Consider the following 9,681-nt stretch of genomic DNA (forward strand, 5'->3'; position numbering starts at 1 on the left):
TTTGAGAACCAAGGTATCAATCCAGTAGGAGGTCACGCGCAAGTCCCTCGTACCTGCACAAAACGGTAGCAACTCGCAACCAACGCTTAGGGGTTGTCAATCCCTTCACGGTCACTTACGAGAGTGAGATCTGATAGAGATAATATTTTTGGTATTTTTGGTATAAAGATGCAAAGTGAAAAGTAAAAGCAAAACAAGTAAAATAAAGTAATGGAGATTGATATGATGAGAATAGACCCGGGGGCCATAGGTTTCACTAGTGGCTTCTCTCAAGAGCATAGATATTCTACGGTGGGTGAACAAATTACTGTTGAGCAATTGATAGAATTTAGCATAGTTATGAGGTTATCTAGGTATGATCATGTATATAGGCATCACGTCCGTGACAAGTAGACCGACTCCTGCCTGCATCTACTACTATTACTCCACTCATCGACCGCTATCCAGCATGCATCTAGAGTATTAAGTTAAAAACAGAGTAACGCCTTAAGCAAGATGACATGATGTAGAGGAATAAATTCATGCAATATGATAAATACCCCATCTTGTTATCCTTGATGGAAAAAATACAATACATGCCTTGCAACTCTTTCTGTCACTGAGTAAGGACACCGCAAGATTGAACCCAAAGCTAAGCACTTCTCCCATTGCAAGAAAGATCAATCTAGTAGGCCAAACCAAACTGATAATTCGAAGAGACTTGCAAAGATAACCAATCATACATAAAAGAATTCAGAGAAGATTCAAATATTATTCATAGATAAGTTGGATCATAAACCCACAATTCATCGGTCTCAACAAACACACCGCAAAAAGAAGATTACATCGAATAGATCTCCACAAGAGAGGGGGAGAACATTGTATTGAGATCCAAAAAGAGAGAAGAAGCCATCTAGCTACTACTATGGACCCGAAGGTCTGTAGGTCTAGAAGTAGATGTGTCTAGAGGGGGGGTGATTAGACACTTAGTGCTAAAGTAGCAATTTTTAATCTTTTTCGATTTAAGTGGAGTTTAGGCACAATTTCAATACACACAATACATATCAAGCAAGCATGCAAAGAGTATATGAGCAGCGGAATGTAAAGCATGCAACTTGCAAGAATGTAAAGGGAAGGGTTTGGAGATCAAACGCAATTGGAGACACGGATGTTTTTCCCGTGGTTCGGATAGGTGGTGCTATCCTACATCCACGTTGATGGAGACTTCAACCCACGAAGGGTAACGGTTGCGCGAGTCCACAGGGCTCCACCCAAGGGTAACGGTTGCGCGTAGTCCACGAAGGGCTCCACCCACGAAGGGTCCACGAAGAAGCAACCACCCACAAAGGGTCCACGAAGAAGCAACCTTGTCTATCCCACCATGGGCCATCGCCCACGAAGGACTTGCCTCACTAGCGGTAGATCTTCACGAAGTAGGCGATCTCCTTGCCCTTACAAACTCCTTGGTTCAACTCCACAATCTTGTCGGAGGCTCCCAAGTGACACCTAGCCAATCTAGGAGACACCACTCTCCAAGAAGTAACAAATGGTGTGTAGGTAATGAACTCCTTGCTCTTGTGCTTCAATAGTCTCCCCAACACTCAACTCTCTCTCATAGGATTTGGATTTTGTGGAAAGAAGATTTGAGTGGAAAGCAACTTGGGAAGGCTAGAGATCAAGATTCATATGGTAGGAATGGAATGTCTTGATCTCAACACATGAGTAGGTGGTTCTCTCTCAGAACATAATGAGTGGAATGATGTGTGTGTTCTGATGGCTCTCTCTCGAATGAGAAAGAGGTGGAGGGGTATATATAGCCTCCACACAAAATCCAACCGTTACACAGTTTTCCAAGCTCGGTGGGACCGAATCATAAAACTCGGTCGGATCCGAAAATGTAAACCTAGTGACGTTAGGAATTTCGGTGTGGGACTGACATGCAACTCGGTAGGACCGATTCGGTTAGGGTTTGGGCATAACGTAATCTCGGTGAGACCGATTACACAAACTCGGTGAGACCGAGTTTGGTAATTAGCTAACCAGAGAGTTGGTCAGGCAAACTCGGTGGGACCGATTTGCTCTTTCGGTGAGACCGAGTGGAACTCGGTGAGACCGAAAAGTTACAAAGGGGAAACACTGAGTTTACATTGCAATCTCGGTGGGACCGATTGCATATCTCGGTGGGACCGAGAACCTTATCGGTGGAACCGAATTGCTAGGGTTTGGCAGTGGCTAATGACAAGTGAAACTCGGTGGCACCGGATAGGAAGAATTGATAGGACTGAGTTTGGCTTAGAGCTTAGATCATATGTGGATGTGGGAAAGTAGCTGAGGATTTTGGAGCATATCATTAAGCACATGAAGCAAGAGGCTCATTAAGCAACACCTCATCCCTCCTTGATAGTATTGGCTTTTCCTATGGACTCAATGGGATCTTGGATCACTAAAATATAAAATGAAGAGTCTTGAGCTTTTGAGCTTGAGCCAATCTTTGTCCTTAGCATCTTGAGGGTTCCCACAACCTTTAGTCCATGCCACTCCATTGTTGAACTTATCTGAAACATGCTAGATAGAAGTGTTAGTCCAACAAGAGATATGTTGTCATCAATTATCAAAACCACCTAGGGAGCACTTGTGCTTTCAATCTCCCCCTTTTTGGTAATTGATGGCAACATACATCAAAGCTTTAGATAAAGATATAAAGAACAGCAAGTAAAGCTTTGGAAGAACATGTAGCAAGCATAGGCTCCCCCTACATGTATGCACTCATGTAAATATGAAATATAGAGGCATGTGAGAGCATAATCATGACAGAGTAGGCAATGTGTTACATGTATCTTGGCCATATGCATCAGAGCAAAAGATTATTAAGGAAAATACCTTCATGCTCATGAGTCCTTCTTGCAAACAGTATGTACATAAGCAAGAACTCCTCATACTCATGATTTTGATGCATATACTTACCTTGTGGTCTCGAGTTGGCTTAGGATGGAATGAACCTGCAAACAAGGTTAGATAACACAGGTACGTCCACTAGCCAGAGCAAACAAAAGAAACCACAAGAATGCCAAGACTGGGATGACATGTAGAGAGTGATAACATTGGATTCAACATGTCCCCAAAGAATAAAGATATGCAATGAATTTGGCTGATTTCTTTTCCCTTAGGTGTCTTGCTCCCCCTGAATCTTACATGGGATATTGGGAGAAGATAGGAAACAGAAAATCAGAGCTGAATAGAACTTAATTCAAATGAGTTCATATGAACATGTCTTTCCCCCAAAAAGACATGTGCATCTTCTTGAACATCAAGCATCTGGGATCCTTGAGTTTTCTCTCTCTCCCCCTTAACAACATCTGGGATCCTTGAGACTTTCTCTCCCCCTTAATACTTTTTCTCTCTTGGTGTGATCTCGCTTTCCTACAAGCTTTGATGTGATCTCTCTCTCCCCCTTTGACATCAATTTCCAAGAAGGTTTTTCTGGAATCGTCGAATGGGTTTGGTCCTTGAGATTCAGCACAAAGGCAAGAGGATGAAATTGTGATGCTTGTGGAGGACAAGATTCATTGAGTGGAGCTGGATCATAAGAAATGTAGAACAAGTGGCAAAACTGTGTTTTTCTGATTGCAAAGTCGGTGGCACCGAGTGGCACATTTCGGTGGTACCGAAAAGATTCGGTTGGGACCGAAATTTGCAAGTCGGTGGAGACCGAGTTTACACAGAGAAAAACACTTGTCACCTCAGCTCACTAGTCAAGTAAGATCTCACAAAGATTTGCAATGAATTAGCTGAAGGATTTGCAAGGAATTAAATGCAGAAATATGCAGAAAAAACAAAGAAAGGAGAAAAACTGAGATCTAGATGAAGTTTTTTTTTGTTTTAGAGAGAAGAAACAAATATGCAAGACAAATGCAATAACCAGAAAAGGACACAAGAGAAACTTCATCTAGAATTGGGCGGTGACATAGTCACCTATGTTAGAGTATATTGACTTAGGAGTCAAGTGAGAACACTTGATCATAGGTCATACTCATCGTTTAAGCTCAAAATGGGGTTACCATTTTTCGTTTAAGCATCTTGATGTATTCACATCTTGTTGAGTTGCTTTGACTCATGTCTTGGAGTAAAGCTTCTCTAAGATGGAATAACATACCTTGGGTGGTGATGTGGTTCTTGCTCATGTAGTTGAACTTGTGTGGGTGCTCAAGGGTTGATGTAGTTCATCAAGAGTTGGGAGCACCACTTGGAGTTTGAGTTCATCTACCTACATGGGTTAGTTCTTGCAAGGAAGAGCACTTGTGTATCCAAAAATGACAATCATGAAGCTTAACATAGAATTTGTCAAAGGATATGTTTGAATGGTTTTGTGCTTCCTTGTCTTCAACCCATTGTGTAGAGTCTTGGTGATGTAGAGATTGCTCAAGATGTGAGTGAGTCGCAATCTCATGGAATTAGATTCAACCAAGCACCTACATGGGTTAGACAACATGCAAGGTGCAAATATATCCAAGACATAAGATAGTTATCATAAGAGATATATCATGGATTAGTCATAAGCTCATGTCTTGCATGTATCCAATGGAGTTTCTACTCCAAGTTCGAAGCATCAATGATGTTCAATTCTCCTCTCAACCTGCAAAACACTTTCTCATCAAGCGGTTTAGTGAATATATCCGCTAATTGCTTATCGGTGCGAACATGCTTAAGATTGATGTCACCCTTAGCAACATGATCTCGAATGAAATGATGACGAACTTCAATATGCTTAGTTCGAGAATGTTGTACAGGATTATGACCAATTTTGATAGCACTTTCATTGTCACAAAGCAGTGGAACATGTTTCACATAAATCCCATAATCTTTAAGAGTTTGGGTCATCCAAAGTAATTGAGCACAACATGAACCAGCGGCAATGTATTCCGCTTCGGCGGTGGATAAGGATACCGAGTTTTGTTTCTTGGAAGACCAAGACACAAGAGATCTACCAAGAAATTGACAAGTACCCGAAGTGGACTTTCTATCAACCTTGTCTCCGGCATAATCTGAGTCGGAATAGCCAACAAGATCAAAAGAAGACCTCTTAGGATACCAAATGCCAAAATTTGGTGTATGGATTAAATATCTCACTATCCTTTTCACAGCCTTAAGATGACAATCTTTAGGAGCAGCTTGATATCGTGAGCACACATGCACACACTTAGCATAATATCGGGACGTGAAGCACATAGGTATAACAATGAACCAATCATAGAGCGATAAACCTTTTGATCAACAGGTTCACCATCTTTGGTCAAATCATTATGTCCACTAGTAGGCATGGGTGTAGACATACCTTTGCATTCTTGCATATTGAACTTCTTGAATAAGTCCTTGGTACTTTGTTTGAGAGACAAATGTAACCTTCCTTAGTTTGCTGATTTGCAACAAGAAAGAATTTGAGTTCACTCATCATAGACATCTCAAACTTCTCTGACATTAGCTTTCCAACTTTTCACTAAAGAGAGGGTTAGTTGAACCAAATATGATATCATCAACATAAATTTGGCATACAAATAGTTCTCCATTAACCCTTTTAGTAAAAAGAGTAGAATCAATTTTACCAATTTCAAAACCACTTGTAGTAAGGAACTTGGTCAAGCATTTATACCATGCTCTAGGAGCTTGTTTAAGACCATAAAGAGCTTTGTGAAGTTTGTAAACATGATTTGGTTCTTAGGATTGATAAAGCCGGGAGGTTGTTTGACATAAACTTCCTCCTCTATTTCACCATTTAGAAAAGCACTTTTAATGTTCCATTTGGTACAAGGTGATATTATGGTGATTAGCATAGGCAAGTAAGATGCGAATGGACTCAAGTCTAGCAACGGGAGCATACGTCTCACCATAGTCCATACCTTCGACTTGTGTGTATCCTTGGGCGACGAGACGTGCTTTGTTGCGAACCACTTGTCCATCTTCATCTTGCTTGTTGCGAAACACCCATTTGGTACCAATGATGTTGTGGTTGTTGTCGGGCTTCTCAACCAATGTCCAAACTTGGTTTCTCTCAAAATTATGTAGCTCTTCATGCATAGCGTTTATCCAATCCGGATCTTCCAATGCTTCTTCAACCTTCATTGGTTCAATGCTAGAGATGAATGAATAGTTTTCACAAAAGTTAGCTAAACGAGTTTTTGAGCGAGTGATTCTCCCGGTTTGTATATCATTGAGGATTTGCTCGGTATATCATTGAGGATTTGCTCGACGGGATGATCTTTGGCAATTCTTGCTCGAACTCGTGAGAGCTTTTGCTTGGGTCTTTGTTGAGCATCTTCTTCATCTTGTTCTTCTTCTTGGCCTTCTTCATTGTTGACGTCGTCGTTCTCTTGTCGTGGTGGAGAAGGAGGTTGTTGATGTTCATCTTGACGTACTTCCTCGTTTTATTCATCTTGGTGTGCCCACTTGTGGATGCTTCCGTGTCGATTCTTGGTTCACCTTGTCGTGAAGTAGAAGCTTCCACTTGGACGGATGAAGTACTCTCCTTCACCTCCGTTGGACGAATTTTGCCAATGGACAAGTCTTGAATTGCTTCTGAAGGGTCTTTGTCTCCTACATCAATTGGCAATTGCTCTACTTGCGAGCCATTAGATTCATCAAACTTCACATCTACCGTCTCTTCAACCTTTCGGGTGAAATTGTTGTAGACACGGTAAGTGTGAGAGTTTGATCCATAACCAAGTAGAAAACCTTCATGAGATTTAGGAGCAAACTTTGAACGACGATGCTTATCAAGAATGTAGCACTTTGAGCCGAATACTCGAAAGTATCCAACTTGAGGCTTGTTACCAGTGAGGAGCTCGTATGCCGTCTGGCCGAGTAGCTTGTGAAGATATAAGCGATTTGTTGCGTGACAAGCTGTCTCAACCGCTTCTGCCCAAAAGTGCTTTGGCGTCTTGTATTCATCAAGCATTGTTCTTGCCATTTCGATGAGCGTCCGGTTCTTCCTCTCAACAACTCCATTTTGTTGAGGTGTGTATGTAGCCGAGAACTCGTGTGAAATCCCTTCTTCGTCAAGAAAGGTGTCCACATTTGCGTTCTTGAACTCCGTTCCGTTGTCACTCCGAACCTTCTTGATCTTCACATCAAACTGATTTTGGGCTTTCCTAGCGAAGTTTCTGAAGATCTTCTGGACCTGCGATTTGTCATTAAGAAAGAACACCCACGTAAATCTTGAAAAATCATCAACTATAACTAGACCAAAGGAATTTCCACCGAGACTCTTGTAGGCATTGGGACCAAAAAGATCCATGTGAAGCAGCTCGAGTGGCCTCCTTGTGGTCATGATGTTCTTCACGATGTCTTCCTCCAACCTGTTTACCTGCTTGACAAGCACTTCAAAGTCTATCCTTATCAAATATGACATCGTTAACTCCAAGGATATGATTTCCTTTAATAAGCTTGTCAAGGTTTCTCATGCCAACGTGACCTAGTCGTCTATGCCACAACCAACCTTTTGAGGATTTAGCAACAAAGCAAGTTTTAGGTTGTGCCTTTTTAGAAAAATCGACGATGTAAAGATCACCTCTACGCATACCCGTAAAGACCATTTTATGATTGTCTCTACGAAATACTTGCCAATCTACCTCAGTAAATAGGACGTTCAAACCGAAATCAGCAAGTCTAGATACAGAAAAGTTATAGCCAAGAGATTCAACGAGCATGACATTTTGAATGGAACTATCATGTGAGATGGCCACCTTACCAAGGCCAACCACTTTACCCTTTGAATTATCACCGAAGGTGACATATTTTCGAGGGCCGTTGTTTTCAGCAAGCTCACGGAACATCTCTTCATCTCCGGTCATATGATCAGTGCATCCACTATCAAGAACCCATTCCTTTCCTCCTGATTCATATCCCCGAAGATTTGCCATCAGACCAAAATGTCTCATTGCATTGTCAAGATCGGAATCACTGTCATCATCATCATAATATTCATGTTCATCATGATCTTGTGACTCATCATTTCCTAGAGAGGGTAATTCATTAGATAAATGATCAAAGTGGTTACTTTTATGAATTCTTATAGCTTTGAGTATGATATCATTAATGATTCCAACATCTCCTTTAGCATGCTTAAGATTGGCAAGTTCAAGAAGACATTTACCAAAACTAGGATCACTAGAGTTCATCTTACTCAAGGCAATAGATTTATGGAGAATTTCATCCAAAGTTTTCAAGGAATGATTGGGAAATTGTTCCTCAAGAAATTTCCATATAGTATAGGCACAATCTTGAGTAGGCAAACAAGCAATCAGATTTTTGGGCAATCCTCTAATGATGAGCTCAATAGTTCTAAGATTGCGAATCATGTCAATATCTTCATCTAGGGTAGGATGCAAGGGATCAATATGGGGTGCACAAGGGCTAGCAATATACTTGTTCAAATGATATTGATTGAAGATTACAAGCATCTCATTTTTCCACTCATGAAAATACTTTCCATCAAGAATAGGCACTCTATGTCTAAGACTCCCTAGAGTAGACACATCCATCTTCCTCCAATGGTGATTAAACCAAGGCAATGGAGACCAAAGCTCTGATACCACTTGTAGGATCTAGAAGTAGATGTGTCTAGAGGGGGGTGATTAGACACTTAGTGCAAAAGTAGCAATTTTTAATCTTTTTTGGTTTAAGTGGAGTTTAGGCACAATTTCAATACACACAATACATATCAAGCAAGCATGCAAAGAGTATATGAGCAGCGGAATGTAAAGCATGCAACTTGCAAGAATGTAAAGGGAAGGGTTGGAAAGATCAAACGCAATTGGAGACACGGATGTTTTTCCCGTGGTTCGGATAGGTGGTGCTATCCTACATCCACGTTGATGGAGACTTCAACCCACGAAGGGTAACGGTTGCGCGAGTCCACACAGGGCTCCACCCAAGGGCAACGGTTGCGCGAGTCCACGAAGGGCTCCACCCACGAAGGGTCCACGAAGAAGCAACCACCCACAAAGGGTCCACGAAGAAGCAACCTTGTCTATCCCACCATGGCCATCGCCCACGAAGGACTTGCCTCACTAGCGGTAGATCTTCACGAAGTAGGTGATCTCCTTGCCCTTACAAACTCATTGGTTCAACTCCACAATCTTGTCGGAGGCTCCCAAGTGACACCTAAGCCAATCTGGGAGACAACCACTCCAAGAAGTAACAAATGGTATGTGTTGTAATGAACTCCTTGCTCTTGTGCTTCAAATGATAGTCTCCCCAACACTCAACTCTCTCTCATAGGATTTGGATTTGGTGGAAAGAAGATTTGAGTGGAAAGCAACTTGGGAAGGCTAGAGATCAAGATTCATATGGTAGGAATGGATGTCTTGATCTCAACACATGAGTAGGTGGTTCTCTCTCAGAACAAATGAGTTGGAATGTGTGTGTGTTCTGATGGCTCTCTCTCGAATGAGAAGAGGTGGAGGGGTATATATAGCCTCCACACAAAATCCAACCGTTACACAGATTTCCAATCTCGGTGGGACCGAATCATAAAACTCGGTCTGACCGAAATAGTAAACCTAGTGACCATTAGGAATTTCGGTGGGACTGACATGCAACTCGGTAGGACCGATTCGGTTAGGGTTTGGGCATAACGTAATCTCGGTGAGACCGATTACACAAACTCGGTGAGACCGAATTTGGTAATTAGCTAACCAGAGAGTTGGT

The sequence above is a fragment of the Triticum urartu genome, chromosome 2 (genome assembly GCF_003073215.2).
Source record: "Triticum urartu cultivar G1812 chromosome 2, Tu2.1, whole genome shotgun sequence".
NCBI lineage: Eukaryota > Viridiplantae > Streptophyta > Magnoliopsida > Poales > Poaceae > Triticum > Triticum urartu.